The sequence below is a fragment of the Oncorhynchus nerka genome, linkage group LG7 (assembly GCF_034236695.1).
Source record: "Oncorhynchus nerka isolate Pitt River linkage group LG7, Oner_Uvic_2.0, whole genome shotgun sequence".
In the NCBI taxonomy this organism is placed as follows: Eukaryota; Metazoa; Chordata; class Actinopteri; order Salmoniformes; family Salmonidae; genus Oncorhynchus; species Oncorhynchus nerka.
In genome coordinates, this window is record NC_088402.1 from 48,259,519 (window position 1) to 48,278,889 (window position 19,371).

Genomic DNA, 19,371 nt, shown 5'->3' on the forward strand with positions numbered 1-19,371 from the left:
CGCCATACGTTGTTGCTACTATTTTTTTTTTATACAGCTGCTCAGCAACTTTACCCCTGATTGTATGCATATAAATAGCTCATCTATGTTACAACTCCCACCAAAGGTGGCTCCTCTTCCTGTTCGGGCGGCGCTCGGCGGTCGTCGTCACCGGTCTACTAGCTGCCACCGATCCCCTTTTCCTTTTATTTTTTTATTTTTTTTATTTCACCTTTATTTAACCAGGTAGGCTAGTTGAGAACAGGTTCTCATTTGCAACTGCGACCTGGCCAAGATAAAGCATAGCAGAGTGAACAGACAACACAGAGTTACACATGGAGTAAACAATTAACAAGTCAATAACACAATAGAGAAAAAAAAGGGGAGTCTATATACAATGTGTGCAAAAGGCATGAGGAGGTAGGCGAATAATTACAATATTGCAGATTAACACTGGAGTGATAAATGATCAGATGATCATGTACAGGTAGAGATATTTGTGTGCAAAAGAGCAGAAAAGTAAATAAATAAAAACTGTGGGGATGAGGTAGGTGAAAATGGGTGGGCTATTTACCAATAGATTATGTACAGCTGCAGCGATCGGTTAGCTGCTCAGATAGCTGATGTTTGAAGTTGGTGAGGGAGATAAAGTCTCCAACTTCAGCGATTTTTGCAATTCGTTCCAGTCACAGGCAGCAGAGTACTGGAACGAAAGGCGGCGAATGAGGTGTTGGCTTTGGGGATGCTCAATGAGATACACCTGCTGGAGCGCGTGCTACGGATAGGTGTTGCCATCGTGACCAGTGAGCTGAGATAAGGCGGAGCTTTGCCTAGCATGGCCTTGTAGATGACCTGGAGCCAGTGGGTCTGGCGACGAATATGTAGCGAGGGCCAGCCGACTAGAGCATACAAGTCGCAGTGGTGGGTGGTATAAGGTGCTTTAGTGACAAAACGGATGGCACTGTGATAAACTGCATCCAGTTTGCTGAGTTGAGTGTTGGAAGCCATTTTGTAGATGACATCGCCGAAGTCGAGGATCGGTAGGATAGTCAGTTTTACTAGGGTAAGCTTGGCAGCGTGAGTGAAGGAGGCTTTGTTGCGGAATAGAAAGCCGACTCTTGATTTGATTTTCGATTGGAGATGTTTGATATGGGTCTGGAAGGAGAGTTTGCAGTCTAGCCAGACACCTAGGTACTTATAGGTGTCCACATATTCAAGGTCGGAACCATCCAGTGTGGTGATGCTAGTCGGGCAAGCGGGTGCAGGCAGCGATCGGTTGAAAAGCATGCATTTGGTTTTACTAGCGTTTAAGAGCAGTTGGAGGCCACGGAAGGAGTGTTGTATGGCATTGAAGCTCGATTGGAGGTTAGATAGCACAGTGTCCAATGACGGGCCGAAAGTGTATAGAATGGTGTCGTCTGCGTAGAGGTGGATCAGGGAATCGCCCGCAGCAAGAGCAACATCATTGATATACACAGAGAAAAGAGTCGGCCCGAGAATTGAACCCTGTGGCACCCCCATAGAGACTGCCAGAGGACCGGACAACATGCCCTCCGATTTGACACACTGAACTCTGTCTGCAAAGTAATTGGTGAACCAGGCAAGGCAGTCATCCGAAAAGCCGAGGCTACTGAGTCTGCCGATAAGAATATGGTGATTGACAGAGTCGAAAGCCTTGGCAAGGTCGATGAAGACAGCTGCACAGTACTGTCTTTTATCGATGGCGGTTATGATGTCGTTTAGTACCTTGAGTGTGGCTGAGATGCACCCGTGACCGGCTCGGAAACCAGATTGCATAGCGGAGAAGATACGGTGGGATTCGAGATGGTCAGTGACCTGTTTGTTGACTTGGCTTTCGAAGACCTTAGATAGGCAGGGCAGAATTGATATAGGTCTGTAACAGTTTGGGTCCAGGGTGTCTCCCCCTTTGAAGAGGGGGATGACTGCGGCAGCTTTCCAATCCTTGGGGATCTCAGACGATATGAAAGAGAGGTTGAACAGGCTGGTAATAGGGGTTGCGACAATGGCGGCGGATAGTTTCAGAAATAGAGGGTCCAGATTGTCAAGCCCAGCTGATTTATACGGGTCCAGGTTTTGCAGCTCTTTCAGAACATCTGCTATCTGGATTTGGGTAAAGGAGAACCTGGAGAGGCTTGGGCGAGGAGCTGCGGGGGCCGGAGCTGTTGGCCGAGGTAGGAGTAGCCAGGCGGAAGGCATGGCCAGCCGTTGAGAAATGCTTGTTGAAGTTTTCGATAATCATGGATTTGTCGGTGGTGACCGTGTTCCCTAGCCTCAGTGCAGTGGGCAGCTGGGAGGAGGTGCTCTTGTTCTCCATGGACTTCACAGTGTCCCAGAACTTTTGGAGTTGGAGCTACAGGATGCAAACTTCTGCCTGAAGAAGCTGGCCTTAGCTTTCCTGACTGACTGCGTGTATTGGTTCCTGACTTCCCTGAACAGTTGCATATCGCGGGGACTGTTCGATGCTATTGCAGTCCGCCACAGGATGTTTTTGTGCTGGTCGAGGGCAGTCAGGTCTGGAGTGAACCAAGGGCTGTATCTGTTCTTAGTTCTGCATTTTTTGAACGGAGCATGCTTATCTAATATGGTGAGGAAGTTACTCTTAAAGAATGACCAGGCATCCTCAACTGACGGGATGAGGTCAATGTCCTTCCAGGATACCCGGGCCAGGTCGATTAGAAAGGCCTGCTCACAGAAGTGTTTTAGGGAGCGTTTGACAGTGATGAGGGGTGGTCGTTTGTCTGCGGCACCGTAGCGGATACAGGCAATGAGGCAGTGGTCGCTGAGATCCTGGTTGAAGACAGCGGAGGTGTATTTGGAGGGCCAGTTGGTCAGGATGACGTCTATGAGGGTGCCCTTGCTTACAGAGTTAGGGTTGTACCTGGTGGGTTCCTTGATGATTTGTGTGAGATTGAGGGCATCTAGCTTAGATTGTAGGACTGCCGGGGTGTTAAGCATATCCCAGTTTAGGTCACCTAACAGAACAAACTCAGAAGCTAGATGGGGGGCAATCAATTCACAAATGGTGTCCAGGGCACAGCTGGGAGCTGAGAGGGGTCGGTAGCAGGCGGCAACAGTGAGAGACTTATTTCTGGAGAGAGTAATTTTCAGAATTAGTAGCTCGAACTGTTTGGGTATGGACCTGGAAAGTATGACATTACTTTGCAGGCTATCTCTGCAGTAGACTGCGACTCCTCCCCCTTTGGCAGTTCTATCTTGACGGAAGATGTTATAGTTGGGTATGGAAATCTCTGAATTTTTGGTGGCCTTCCTGAGCCAGGATTCAGACACGGCAAGGACATCAGGGTTAGCAGAGTGTGCTAAAGCAGTGAGTAAAACAAACTTAGGGAGGAGGCTTCTAATGTTGACATGCATGAAACCAAGGCTTTTTCGATCACAGAAGTCAACAAATGAGGGTGCCTGGGGACATGCAGGGCCCGGGTTTACCTCCACATCACCCGCGGAACAGAGAAGGAGTAGTATGAGGGTGCGGCTAAGGGCTATCAAAATTGGTCGCCTAGAGCGTTGGGGACAGAGAATAAGAGGAGCAGGTTTCTGGGCATGGTAGAATATATTCAGGGCATAATGCACAGACAGGGGTATGGTGGGGTGCGGGTACGGCGGAGGTAAGCCCAGGCACTGGGTGATGATGAGAGAGGTTTTATCTCTGGACATGCTGGTTGTAATGGGTGAGGTCACCGCATATGTGGGAGGTGGGACAAAGGAGGTATCAGGGGTGTGAGGAATAGGGCTAGGGGCTCCATTGTGAACTAAAACAATGATAACTAACCTGAGCAATAGTATACAAGGCATATTGACATTTGAGAGAGACATACAGCGATGCATACAGTGAACACAGGTGTTGAATTGGGAAAGCTAGCTAAAACAGTGGGTGAGACAACAGCTAATCAGCTAGCATAACAACAGCAGGTGAGATGGCATTGACTAGGCAACTCGGCCGACAGATAAAACAAACAAGCAGAATGGAGTACCGTGATTAATGGACAGTCCAGCGTGCATCAGCTATGTAGCCAAGTGATCAGAGTCCAGGGGGCAGCGGTGGATGGGGCAGGGGGGCTGGGCTGGCGAGTGTTATCCAGGTTAAGAAAACTAACAATGACTAAATAGCTTGTAGCTAGCTAGCTGGTTAGCTTCTGGAGGTTCTTGAGTGTGTTCTAAAAATAAAGATAATAGCGATTCCGTATCACATTGGGTGAGGCAAGTTTCCGGAAGGTATAAACAATTTTTTTTTAAATTCGGGAAGAGATAGAGTACATATGGGCCACTGCGTTTTTGGGACGCGGCGGGACGGTTAGCAGGCCTGTGTTAACAAGCTAACAGATTAGCAGGCCCGGGGTAAACAAGGTAGTAGTTAGCGGACCTGGGCTAAACAAGCTAGCAGTTAGCGTGCCGAACTAGCAAGCAAGGAGATAGCGAGGGCTAGAGAGTTAGCCTTTGGAGGACGTCGCGATGGGGTGAGTCTGTTTATTCCTCTTCATGCGGTGATATCGATAGACTGGTCGTAGTCAAGGTATTGTAGCCCAGGAGTATGCTAGGAGCTCTGGCCGGGCTAGCTTCAAGCTACGTGGGTGGAAACGCTAGCCAGGAGTAATCAACCAGGGTTGCTGTTAAGCTCGATAGCTAGTTGCGAGGATCCAGTTGAAGAATGTTCCGTTTGTGGTGGGAATCCGGGGGTAAAAAAAATTAATTAGGTCCGTTATGGTCCGACGCGGTTAGCGTCGCGTTGTTCGAACTGGCGAGAGCTTTCCGAGCTAAAGGTTTGTTGATGACCGCTAGCATAGCTGGTAGTTAGCTGGCTAGCTTCAGTTGAGAGGGTCCGGTTCCGAAGTAAATATAACTACTTTAGGAAAGTAGCTACATTGGCGGGTTGCAGAAGAGTATTTGGAAGCTTAGGTTTAGCAAAATGTTTTTAAGGATATGCGAAGAAAAAAATATCTAAAAAATATCTAAAACGAAAAAGAGACGATATTTACAGAGAGACGATACGACAGGACAACTACTGCTACGCCATCTTGGATTCTGTTAGTTTTGTCTTATTGGTTACACCTGTTTCTTGTTTGGGTTTTGGTTAGGGCTATTTAAGCCGGTTATGCCCGCCTGCTCTTGTTCCTCTGTTCATTTTTGTGGATGTGCATTGTTCTTATTTTCTCTGGACTTTTTGGGTCCTGGTTTTGGCGTGACCGTTTCTGTACCGGAATAAATACGATTGTCCTAAACCCTCTGCTCTCTGCGCCTGACTCCGCACCCACTACTCCTAGAGGTCCTGACAATCTATCACTGATATCGTTATTGAGATTGTTCTTGTACAGACTGTATATTATTTTGTTCTTTCTACTGGCATCTTTTTTCTTTATATTGACACTATCTATTTTTGATATTGCTACTATGCAAGTAACCATTTGTGACCCGTTTCAGGAAACTAGGCGTATATCGTGGGTCACTACTTTACAGGAGAGCCGTTCTAATGCAAAACATTTTTCTTATCAAAATGTGTTTTTTTGGCAGAAATTCCTTCTTGAACATCTGAACTTACATGTGCCTTAATAACAAACTTGTAAGCCATCTATAAATACAAATAAAATGGTTAAATTACGAGCCTAGTTGGTTTAGCCAGAAAAAGTCAGCAACCTTCCAGCTAGCCATGATTGGCTGAGATAATGAGTAGTCTGGACATGCTGAGAGATGAGTTTGGATTGGTCTGCCATATAGCATGCTTCTGTCTTTTTGATCTGCTCAGTTTGTCTAGGTAGTCCTGTGTAACGTGGCTTTTTAAAAATGTATTGTGTAGTAAAACTGCATAAGTGTTGCTCTCCACTTTCTGGATGACATCTTCAAACTAAGGGTAACCATGGCATCTGACAGGAGACGCGTCTATCCATGAATGATGTATACGGGTAAGACAGTCTAGCTAGCTACATTTTCAGATATTACAAGTTTCTAATTTTGACAGAAAGTGGTTTATTTCAAGTTAAAGTGTACTGTTAGCTAGCTAGCTAGCTAATGTTATGTGTATGATCATATTTTTTATATTTCAGAGCCATTTGCTTGGCTAGCTATAGAGTAATGTTAGCTAGCTAACATTTAACCTGGTTGGTTACCTACCTGCAGATTCATGCTGGGTAGTAACGTCATGAGTCGGGATTATGGTTCATTGTTTACCTAGCTAGCTAGCTAACATTAGCTGGCTGGCTTGCTAGCTAATGTTACGTGTATGAACGTATTATTCGTATCTCAGAGCAATTTGCTTGGCTAGCTATAGCCTAATGTTAGCTAGCTAACATTGAAGCTGGTTGGTTAGCTACCTGCAGATTCATGCAGGGTCGTAGCACCATAAATTGGGATTATGGTTCATTGTTTATCTAGCTAGCAAGCTACATGTCTTAACAAAAGACTGTGCAAGTAACCATTTCGGGTGCATTTGTAAATTCAGTCTGGCCATCAACTCCGATTTCAGAGCACTCTCACCTGAGTGTGCCGGAGTGCAGAATAACTGATGAATTTACAAACGCTCAACACCTGTTCAATATAGCCAGTGTCAGTGAATGTATGCAAAAAATGGCATTCAATTGTTACCAGCAGCACAGTTACATTCACAAATGCTCGGGATAACAGGAAAACAACCTAACCAGCTCTGCTAGGGCGAGTAAAATGTTAAGAGTGGGGTGTTTTCTAATTTGTGTCTGGAAATAACTAGCAACCTATCCAGTGTTAGCCAGTTAGCTTGGGTGCTTGACTGGCATTGTGCGGTCAGAACGTTCTGATCAACCTTACTCATCGGCCAGACGGTCCAGTGTGCGCTCTGAACACTCAGAGCGAAACACTCTGAATTTACGAACAGACAATCTGACAGCACAGTTGCAGTCACCAACGCTCTGAATAACATAACAGCCTAACCAGCTCTGCTAGGGCGAGAATGTTCAGTGAACTGTTCTCTAAGTTGTGTCTGGAGGTAGCTAGCACGTTAGCTTAGGTGCTTGACTCCTGTTGTTAGTACAGAACACGCGGATCAACCCTTAAGGAGATGGGTTGGGCTAAAGTTTAAGATGGTGTGAACGATGCTGAATGGGTGCAAACAAAGAAGGGCTCTCCAGTAGTACTACCAAAACATTCAAAGGCCATTTTCCCAAAAGTGAGTTTACAAGTTTATCAACTTTCAAAGCAGAACCATGTTCACATTGTTCCTCAAATACAGTGTATGATTTACCATTTTGTAGCTCTGTGTGTCTGCTTTATCTGATGTAAAAAATTCAAAAATCTGATTTTGCTACATAAGACCGAATCAAGACAGTCGGTCACAATTGTTAGACCCCAGCCACCCAAGCTGTTCTCTCTGCTTCCAAACGGCAATGGTACTGGAGCATCAAGTCTCCCACCAACAGGCTCCCGAACGAACAGCTTCTACCGCCAAGCCAAAAGACTGCTAAATAGCTAACAAAACGGCTACACGGACTATCTGCAATGACCCTTCTATTGAATTTTTGTACTGTCTCTATGCACACACACACACATTTGCTCTCACAGACATAACACACACATTCATACTGACTCTACATACAATCATACATACTGCTGCTACTCTGTTGATCATATATCCTGATGCGTAGTCACCTTACCCCTATACATATCTAACCCTACCCTTCCCTGCACATTGTAGATATGGTATTGGCACTGACCCTGGAACTTTATTTATTTATTATTTAACCTTTATTTAACTAGGCAAGTCAGTTAAGCACAAATTCTTAGTTACAATGACGGCCTACCAAAAGGCAAAAGGCCTCCTGCGGGGACAGAGGATTAAAAATAAAGAAAATATAAATATAGGACAAAACACCCATCATGACAAGAGAGACAACACAAGACTACATAAAGAGAGACCTAAGAAAACAACATAGCAAGGCAGCAGTCCATGACAACACAGCATGGTAGCAACACAACATGGTAGTATCACAACAACAACATGGTAGAAACACAACATGGTAGCAGCACAAAACATGGTACAAACATTATTGGGCACAGACAACAGCACAAAGGGCATGAAGGTAGACACAGCAATACATTACACAAAACAGCCACAACTGTCAGTAAGAGTGTCCATGATTGAGTGTTTGAATGAAGTGATTGTTTGTTGCAGCTCGTTCCAGTCGCTAGCTGTGGCGAACTGAAAAAAGGAGCGACCCAGCGATGGGACCCGAGCTTACTTTCTCGCGTTCTTCTTATTTCTATTTCTCGTGTGTTTTGTTCTAGTTGACTTTTTAATAAAATTGTTATAGTACTACTGCATTGGAAGCAATAAAGGCATTTCACTGACAATAAAAATGTGAAACTTGTGTGTGTACCTATATAGAGTGGTGTTTATAGCTGTTCTGCTGTGCTGACTCAGAGGGCAGGTCACTGAATTCTTCCAGAGGCTTAAGCGGCACGACACCAGCACACACACAGAGGGGTGTGGTGTATAGTTACAGTGAGTCATGACACACAAACAAACAAATGAAATGTGTACACACACACACACACAGACCAGACCAATTTAAATTGCATAATGCAGAAAGCCTGCATAATGACCAGAGCAAAGGAGCAAAATTGGTTTCACTCCTCCAATGCAGATGGGCACTATTGTGTGTCTCTATTTGCATCCCTTTATATCTTATTGGCTCCTTGTATGTCTCTTTCTCTCAGCCTCTGACACAATACCTATCTTCTCTCTAGTACAGTTGAAGTTGGAAGTTTACATGCACCTTAGCCAAATACATTATATTCAGTTTTTCACAATTCCTGACATTTAATCCTAGTTAGAATTCCCTGTCTTAGGTCAGTTAGAATCACCACTTTATTTTAAGAATGTGAACCGTCAGAATAATAGTAGAGGGAATTATTTCTTTCAGCTTTTATTTCTTTCATCACAATCCCAGTGGGTCACAAGTTAACATACACTTAATTAGTACTTGGTGGCATTGCCTTTAAATTGTTTAACTTGGGTCAAACGTTTCGGGTAGCCTTCCAAAGGCTTCACACATTAAGTTGGGTGAATTTTGGCCCATTCCTCCTGACAGAGTTGGTGTAACTGAGTCAGGTTTGTAGGCTTCCTTGCTCGCACACGCTTTTTCAGTTCTGCCCACATATTTTCTATAGGGTTGAGGTCAGGGCTTTGAGATGGCCACTCCAATACCTTGACTTTGTTGTCCTTAAGCCATTTTGCCACAACTTTGGAAGTATGCGTGGGGTCATTGTCCATTTGAAAGTCCCATTTGCGACCATGCTTTAACTTCCTGACTGATGTCTTGAGATGTTGCTTCAATATGTCCACATAATTGTCCTTCCTCATGATGCCATCTATTTTGTGAAGTGCACCAGTCCCTCCTGCAGCAAAGCACCCCCACAACATGATGCTGCCACCCCCGTGCTTCACGGTTGGGATGGTGTTCTTCGGCTTGCAAGCGTCCCCCTTTTTCCTCCAAACATAACGATGGTCATTATGGCCAAACAGTTCTATTTTTGTTTCATCAGACCACAGGACATTTCTCCAAAAAGTATGATCTTTGTACCCATGGGCAGTTGTAAATCGTAGTCTGGCTTTTTTTTTATGGCGGTTTTGGAGCAGTGGCTTCTTCCTTGCTCAGCGGCCTTTCAGGTTATGTCGATATAGGACTTGTTTTAATGTGGATATAAATACTTTTGTACCTGTTTCCTCCAGCATCTTCACAATGTCCTTTTCTGTTGTTCTGGGATTGATTTGCACTTTTTGCACCAAAGTACGTTCATCTCTACTAGACAGAATGCGTCTCCGTCCTGAGCGGTATGACGTCTGCATTGTCCCATGGTGTTCATACTTGCGTACTATTGTTTGTACAGACGAAAGTGGTACCTTCAGGCGTTTGGATATTGCTCCCAAGGATGAACCAGACATTTCTGAGGTCTTGTCTGATTTCTTTTGATATTCCCATGATGTCAAGCAAAGAGTTCACTGAGTTTGAAGGTAGGCCTTGAAATACTTCCACAGGTGCACATCCAATTGACTATTATGTTATGTCAATTAGCCTATCAGAAGCTTCTAAAGCCATGGCCTAATTTTCTGTAATTTTCCAAGCTGTTTAAAGGCACAGTTAACTTAGTGTATGTACACTTCTGACCCACTGGAATTGTGATACAGTGAATTATAAGTGAAATAATCTGTCTGTAAACAATTTTTGGAACAATTTCTTGTGTCATGCACAAAGTATATGTCCTAACCGACTTGCCAAAACTATAGTTTGTTAACAAGAAAATTGTGGAGTGGTTGAAAGACGAGTTTTAATGACTCCAACCTAAGTGTATGTAAACTTCTGACTTCAACTGTATATGTGGACTATCTTATTCTATTTCTCCCAGCCTCTTTCTACACTTTCTCTCTATACCTCGATTACTAATACTATCCTCTGTTCAACTGCTCATGAACAACACATGCGTGAAGTGGTTATGGGAGTGACACATGTGAGTAAGTATGTTTAAGGATGCCGTGTGTGCGCGCGCATGCGCGTGTGTGTGCAGTTGTGTGCACCATCATGGAAGAGAGTGAACATATGTGAGCCAGTGTTCATACATATGTGGAATTGTAAATCTCAACGGAGATCTTGTCAATAATGTGTTATGTTCCACTTCCGAAATTGATGGTTTTAAGGCGTCCGCATGCTTCCCATCCGATACAGTTCGGAACAGATAGTGCATATATTATGACAACATTTTGAGACATTTTTGTTTGTTTTGGTCTTCAGCAAGGTTTTTTTTCAGCTGTTCGTATACACAAACATTTTCTCGAGGCAAGCCGAAGTCGGTAGCCAAAGTCTACTCCCCTTCCTCAGTGATTGGTCAACAAGTGTTAAGTGTTTTCATGCAACAACAACAAAAAATGACTTTGGAAATACTGCACCAAACATATCAGTTAGATGTAAAAGTGCGCCACTAAGATCTCCTCGGCAAAAACGTAAAAACATTTATTGAGTAACATTTTGAGGAAGTGTATTCTGGCTACAGTACTATTTAGTGTTTTTTCAAGTTTTGCAAGCGAAGGTCTTTTAAGGGAGTATGAGAGAACACTCGTTCGGTTCACCTAGCCTGCTAACGCCTTTAGCGAGGTATAATGAAAGAGAGAAAAACAGAAAAAGAGAAACACACAGAGAGAGAGAGAGAAAGAGAGGGTAATAGAGAGGGTAATAAAGAGTTGTCTATCTCCACCTCCTCAGAGTAGTATCGCTGTTTAATTTCCTTCTCCCACTCAACCATCTGTTTTTCTCAGACCCCAGCCTTCTATTGGCCAATCCACCTACAATGAATCACTGTTCCCTTGTTCAGGTGGTGTCATTTCAACATGGTGTGGGAGGGGAGATAGGGGCTGTGAAGATAGAGAGATAAGCAGAAGCAGAATAGAAGGATGTCAAACATAGATAAAGGGGTATGAGTTGAGATCACAGTGGAAAACAGAAGAACATGAAAAACCTGTGTTTCAGACATAAGGAAGTGGATGGCTGAAAACGTTCTACTTTTAAACTCGGACAAAACAGAGATGCTTGTTCTAGGTCCCAAGATACAAAGAGATCTTCTGTTGAATCTGACAGTTAATCTTGGTTGTACAGTCGTCTCAAATAAAACTGTGAAGGACTTCGGCGTTACTCTGGACCCTGATCTCTCTTTTGATGAACATATCAAGACTGTTTTAAGGACAGCTTTTTCCATCTACGTAACATTGCAAAAATCAGAAAATTCCCATCCAAAAATGATGCAGAAAAATGTATCCATGCTCTTGTTACTTCTAGGTTAGACTAGAAGTAACTTCTAGGTTAGACTTCCGGCTACCCAGATAAAGCACTAAATAAACTTCAGTTCGTGCTAAATACGGTCCTGACTAGAACCAAAACGTTTGATCATATTACTCCAATGCTAGCCTCCCTACACTGGCTTCCTGTTAAGTCAAGGGCTGATTTCAAGGTTTTACTGCTAACCTACAAAGCATTACATGGGCTTGCTCCTGCCGTACATACCTACATGTACGCTACAGTCACAAGACGCAGGCCTCCTAATTGTCCCTAGAATTTCTAAGCAAACAGCTGGAGGCAGGGCTTTCTCCTATAGAGCTCCATTTTTATGGAATGGTCTGCCTACCCATGTGAGAGAGGCAGACTCGGTCTCAACCTTTAAGTCTTTACTGAAGACTCATCTCTTCAGTAGGTCATATGATTGAGTGTAGTCTGGCCCAGGAGTGTAAAGGTGAACGGAAAGGCTCTGGAACAAGAGCCACCCTTGCCGTCTCTGCCTGGCCGGTTCCCCTCTCTCCACTGGGATTCTTTGCCTGTAACCCTATTACAGGGGCTGAGCCACTGGCTTGGTGCTCTTCCATGCCGTCCCTAGGAGGGGTGCATCACTTGAGTGGGTTGAGTCACTGACGTGATCTTCCTGTCTGGGTTGGCACCCCCCCCCCCGGGTTGTGCCGTGCCGGAGATATTTGTGTGCTATACTCGGCCTTGTCTCAGGATGGTAAGTTGGTGGTTGAAGATATCCCTCTAGTGGTGTGGGGGCTGTGCTTTGGCAAAGTGGGTGGGGTTATATCCTGCCTGTTTGGCCCTGTCCGGGAGTATCATCGGATGGGGCCACAGTGTCTCCTGACTCCTCCTGGCTCAGGCTCCAGTATTTATGCTGCAGTAGTTTGTGTCGGGAGGCTAGGGTCAGTCTGTTATATCTGGAGTACTCCTGTCTTATCCAGTGTCCTGTGTGAATTTAAGTATGCTCTCTCTAATTCTCTCTCTCGCTTTCTTTCTTTCTTTCTCTCTCTCGGAGGACCTGAGCCCTAGGACCATGCCTCAGGACTACCTGGCATGATGACTCCTTGCTGTCCCTAGTCCACCTGGCTGTGCTGCTGCTCCAGTTTCAACTGTTCTGCCTGCGGCTATGGAACCCTGACCTGTTCACCGGACGTGCTACCTGTCCCAGACCTGCTGCAGGCTCAGGATCAGGGCATGCAGAAAAGGTCAAACCCGGGATAACTAAAAAACAACAACAATCAAGAGACAGGAACAGAGGAAAAAACACTGGTAGGCTAGACAAAACTAAATGGACTGGCAACAGACAAACATAGAACACAGGTATAAATACACAGGGGATAATGGGGAAGATGGGTGACACCTGGAGGGTAGTAGAGACAATCACGAAGACAGGTGAAACAGATCAGGGTGTGACATCTTGCCATAGATTTTCAAGCCTATTTAATGTAAAACTGTAACTAGGCCACTCAGGAACATTTAATGTTGTCTTGGTGAGCAACTCCAGTGTATATTTGGCCTTATGCTTTAGGTTACTGTCCTGCTGAAAGGTTAATTTGTCTCCCAGTGTCTGAAAGCAGACTGAACCAGGTTTTCCTCTAGGATTTTGCCCGTGGATAGCTCTGTGCATAACTCCTTAATCCTTGCCGGTGACAAGAATACCCATAGCCTGATGCAGCCACCACCATGCTATGAAATTACCATGCTTGTTGTGTTGGATTTGCCCCAAACATAACACTTTGTATTCAGGACATAAAGTTCATTTTTTGCAGTTTTACTTTAGTGTCTTATTGCAAACAAGACATTTTTTTGAACATTTTTATTTTGTACAGGCTTCCTTCTTTTCACTCTGTTAATTAGGTTAGTATTGTGGAGTAACAACAATGTTGTTGATTCATCCTATCACATCCATTGATTTATCCTATCACATCCATTCTGTAACTGTTTTAAGTCTCATGGTGAAATACCTGATTGGTTTCCTTCCTCTCCGGCAACTGAGTTAAGAAGGACGCCTGTATCTTTGTAGTGACTGGGTGTATTGATACACCATCCGAAGTGTAATTAATAATTGCACCATGCTCAAAGGGATATTCAATGTCTGTTTATTTTTTACCCATCAATAGGTGCCCTTCTTTGCAAACCATTGGAAAACCTCCCTGGTCTTTGTGGTTGAATCTGTGCTTAAAACGCTCAACTGAGGGACCTTACAGATAATTGTATGTGTGAGGTACAGAGATGAGGTAGTTATTTAAAAATCGTGCTAAAAACTATTATTGCAGACATAGTGAGTCCATGCAACTTATGTGACTTGTTAAGCACATTTTTACTTCTGAACTTACTTAGGCTTGCCATAACAAAAGTGTTGAATATAAACACATTTCAGCTTATTTTTTTCATTAATTTGTAAACATTTCTAAAAACATAAATCCACTTAGACATTATGGGGTATTGTATGTAAATCTCAATTTAGTCTATTTTAAATTCATGCTGCAACACAACAAAATGTGGTGAAAGTCAAGGGGTGTGAATACTTCCTGAAAGCACTGCTATCTCTTCTACAAATAGAGAAACAGGTGCAAACTCTTATTTCCAAAACCGAATGGGTTCCAAAAATCACAGGCAAAAATCAGGATGAATTCCTTAAGCTCAAACTAAATGTCTAAATCTGAAAAACCAAGCCATGTACATCGTAGTAAGCCCAAATACCTCTCCAATTCTGAATGAAATCTCTGTTCCAGATTCAACTGAAATTACCACATATCATAGCCATTTTTGACACACACATTGCCCAGATTGACATTCACACACACGCAAACTCTCTTTCTTTATATTTCTTGCACACACATACACATTTTTGTCAGACTCCAGAGAGTGAGGGTCTGAAATGTCCATACATTTGTGACTATTTTCAGGAACAGAGACTAGCCTATTTGTGGACAGAGGGATCTCTGAGTTCGCCCAAGAAAGCCCCAGTCTGAACGGTCACATACTGGCCTCCATATGCGTGTGTGTGCGTGTGTGTGTGTGTGTGAGTGAATGGGGGAGTCTGCGAATGTGGCACAGGAAGACTGGAACTGGATATTGACAGAAATAATGTGACATAGAGAGAGAAAGAATGAGTGTGAGAAAGAGAGTGACAAAGAGAGAACAAGTGAGGAAAGAGAGAGTGGGAGACAGATGGGGAGAGAAAGAGAAAAGATAGGAATAATGATCAAGAGACTAATAATAGCAGACATGTGGACAGTAGGAGAGAAAGTGAGAATCAAGAGAGGAGTACGAGAGAGGCATAGAGCTAGACGACAGTTATAGACAGTGTGTAGTGAGAGAGAGTGATAGAGAGAGAGAAGGACAGAAATATAGTACTAGAGAGCTGTGTCATGAAGGGACATTGTGCGATTCCACAGTCCAACAGAACAGTTCAAGTATTACTGCATATTATTATACATGTATGGCCTGTTAGCGTGTCATGTAGGGGAGAGGTGAGAGAAATGTGTGTGTGTGTGTGTGTGTATGTATTGGGTAAAGTATGTGGTCAATTTGACCGCTAAGATTCCACCATCGTGCAGGAATGTAAACAAACCACTTACTATCAGACCAGACCCTCCCTCCACCGACACACTAACTCACTCACAGTGTTCCCAACACCTCTGATTACATGTAATGCCCTATCTCTGTCTCAATACCATGTTGAGAAAACATGTGGAGTAATAAATACATGAACCGTTTGAATGATCCAATAATAGGCGATACATGCAGTATTTGTGCACCTACAGTATCATGACAGTTATCTCCATAATGTGAAGTATTTAAGGACGTGGTAAGAGGCACTCTATTACGGATATAGACACACCATCATGAACCAGCACTAAAGGTTGTTGATCCTCTGCCACTCTGTCTAGGGCTATAACCCTGTCCAATGTGACTTTGACCACACAGAAGAGTCAGTCACATGATAAAGCATTAGAGAGGTGTTCCTTGTTCCACTGAGTTAGGCTTGCTATTGTGGCTCCAGAACCAATAATCTGAGTCCTGCTGTCCCGTTGTGATCTCTGGATGAGGAAGATATTCAGCTAGGTCTGAGGTGGATATATTTCTCTGATGTTCTCCTCTTCTGAGACGAGCCACAGTTCACTCGAACAGGGAGGTATTTTAACTGCAGATAGACACTGATGCACACACGCACGCATGCACAGACACAAGCACTTGCACACACACACATGGGTAAAATGTGGGTCGTCTTGGCAACACTAATGAGTAAAGTATACAGAGGATCATACCCATGGAACCCCCAAACCTACTTTTGCTGTGACCACGACCGGTTTAGATGTGAATACAGAAAGAGTAGAGACACACAGAAAACACACTCTAATTGGCAGACTCTTGACTGATTGAAACAGCTGATAGTGAAGGAATACTGAGGAGTCTGCCAATCCCAAAATGAGTCACTGACATATCAAGATAAAAACTGTTGATGCACAACCAATTTTTGCACCTTGGTGTATTCCAATATTCTCCCTCGCTTATGTCGCTTATGACTACACACTTATTCTGTCTGTTGTTCTTAAGTGTTTTGTAACAATTCTCAATGTTCTGCCTGTGTTCTGTCTATTGCTCTCTCAGTATAGGTTTTGGGGTTTGTTGTGAGTAATGTTCTATGTCTGCTGTGTGCTTTGTCAGTCAGATATGTTAACTATTCTGTCCAGTGATCCGGGTAAACAGCATCAATGTAACAGTATAGCTTCCGTCCCTCTCCTCGCCCCTACCTGGGCTCAAACCAGGGACTCTCTGCACACATCGACAACTGACACCCACGAAGCATCGTTACCCATCGCCCCACAAAAGCCGCGGCCTGCAAGGGAAACAACTACTTCAGGTCTCAGAGCGAGGGACGTCACCGATTGAAACGCTATCAGCGCGCACCTCGCTAACTAGCTAGCCATTTCACTCCGGTTACACATGTCTGTGGACATTGGGAGCTGAAGTGGAAATCGCCCACTAGGGGCAACAATGAGCATCTGCCTATGATTCAAAAGGTTGCCAGATTGAATACAGCTATTTGAGATTTTAGTCTTTAGCCTATCCCAAACCTTAAATCTTACCTTAACCATTCTGAGTTAATGCCTAAACTGAACCTTAAACACTTGTGTCATGTTTAAGAAACATGGATGAATGTATAATTGTGACATGAGACTGTGAGAGCTAGTTGCATAAACACACTCACACAACAGGCTACCAGCTAGCGGACAGACCTCAGTTTCATAGGAGCACGTGTAAACCACACACACACACACACACACACACACACACACACACACACACACACAACTTGTGCACAACAACCATAGGCTATTTGTGCATTCCACATTTACAATCAAGATCTCAATCCTATTCTCATTGTGTGTCCAACTCACCCCTTCTCTTTCTTATAGTAAATTGGGCATCTGGGTCTGTTAGTATTTAAAGGTGAGTAGGACGTCTTGAGGATAATAGTCTGGCGTAGTATCAGGTATCAGTATCAGTATCATCGCATAATTGGGAGGAGAGGAACGTCTGTCCTTGCCCGTTTTTTCCCGAAAGGTTGGTCTAGGCTACAGAACCGACGATGCAGCCAACTGGCAGAGAATGTCGGCAGCAGCCTGTCCCCACGGTGCCCGACAGCTCAGAGATTCCCAACGATAGAAAAACGACCACAGCCACTCAAATATTTCGATTTCATTCATTCATATTGACAAAATGTGGCACACATAGCCCGAAATAATAAACTCATTATATAAAAGGCATATGAATATGGTATATTTAAGCGCGCGTGTATGGCTAAATCACCCATTAATAATTAATTGCCTGTCGGATTTTCTCCTCTGTTCATACAGTTTTTATGAATCTCAAACTCGCCTTTCATCATTCCCAATGTACCTGCGCTCCTGTGTCCTGTCCTGAGATATTACGTCCTCTGCGTCAGATTATGAGTCGGGCATGCATGTCGCCACGGGTACGGATGCGTATCCACAGCCCTCTGTCTCACGATTCCACCTCTGGTGAGCAGCAAGCTATAGGCTAAAATGCATAACAAGTCTTCTGTTGATTTTGACTTGGATTCCAAACGCCAGTTCTCTCTACGACAAATCAAACCAGCAGGAGCAAGCGCGCTAATTCACGCACCCTTCAGATTGCTCAATCTCTCGCTGCCTCTCTCTTTCTCCCTCCCCCTCCGGTTTACATGCATATCAACATGATTGCCTCCAACCGCCCGGCGCAATTACTATTACACAATAGCACAGCTCAAGCACAGAGACCAGGGCCCACACCAATAAATGTGCCTACAATTGCATTCCCAACCTTCCTTGTGAGAAAAACTGACATCACATTCTCCACTCATATACATGTAATCTAGTCAGAGCTTTGCTTTCACCTTTTAACTGTGTTTTCTTCTTCTCTGTCTCTCTCTTGACAGAAGTAATAATAAACTCATACAGGTCTTTCTTTTGCTGTGGTTCAACCTTTTTTAAGTTTATTCATTATGATAATTCCGTTAATACATACCTGTTACAACTTCCACCGAAGTCGGTCCCTCTCCTTGTTCGGTCGGCGTTACATGTTTTCTAGACATCGCCACTCCACCTTTCATTTTCCATTTGTTTTTTCTTGTTTTCCTGCACACCTGGTTTACGTCTCCCCATAATTACTATGTGTATTTAGCCCTCTGTTCCCTCCATGTCTGTGTGGGGTATTGTTTATTGTCGAGGTTGGCATGCTTCCGGCTGGTTAGCACCAGGTTTGATGTATACCTGTGTTTTGTGGCATACGGTACTTTGTTTGTGGTACTGTGTGCTGCCTTACTTGTTTTGGGCATTTGGTTTTGGTGACGCTGTTGCGTTCTGGTCTTACTATTTGCCTCAGTAAAGTGCTTCGTGTTCACTCATCTCTGGTCTCGTGCGCCTGACTTCCATGCACCAGCTACACCCACCATTGACAATATTTGATGTTATCAGCATACTGGAAGACATTGCAGTGTGATGATCGCATAAGTGGATCTATAATATTGACCGACAAAGGTGTGAGAAAATAGTTCTGAAGCCAACATATAGCTTTTCAGATGCTTCCTGTCAGTTAAAAGACCTGTTGCAGTAAATTAAATAGTTGCTGTCATTCCCAATAGTCAGGAAGCCATGAAAAATCATGTGAAAGCCAGTGTGACACCTGGACTGTTACAGCTACAAGAAGAAAGGTGTGTTTGTAAATAGAAAGAAACCAAAACTGAGCTAATGTCTGACTTCCAACTGAGTCAGGTTGAGAATGGTGCATGACAAGAGAGACAAAGGGATTGGAACAGACTGTGTTCTCATGCTGAAACTCTACCCTCCTCCTCTCCTCTATCTGTCCCAACCTATGCCTCTGGAGGAGAGCGAGGCAGCCAAGGCTGCTGGTGTTTCCCTGTGCAAAGCCCTGCACCCTGGCTCCATGCCACCCCTTCATCTCCTCCCTCTCTCTGTCACTCCTTCACTCACCCAAGGATGTCCAAATCATTCAGAGAGAGGCTAGGGAGTTGTTCAAATTCAGGGTTAACGTT

At 44.1% G+C, this 19,371-nt stretch overlaps 1 protein-coding gene across 1 annotated transcript in view; it reads right to left on the bottom strand.

Annotated features, from left to right (window-relative positions):
* The window catches only part of LOC115131846 (proline-rich transmembrane protein 3-like), a 37,961-nt gene extending 19,938 nt beyond the window's left edge, over window positions 1–18,023 (bottom strand). Inside the window, 1 exon segment of the mRNA XM_029663873.2 lies at window positions 17,216–18,023. The gene's annotated coding sequence lies outside the window, so the exon portion shown is untranslated.
* Between the last annotated feature and the right edge of the window lie 1,348 nt (window positions 18,024–19,371).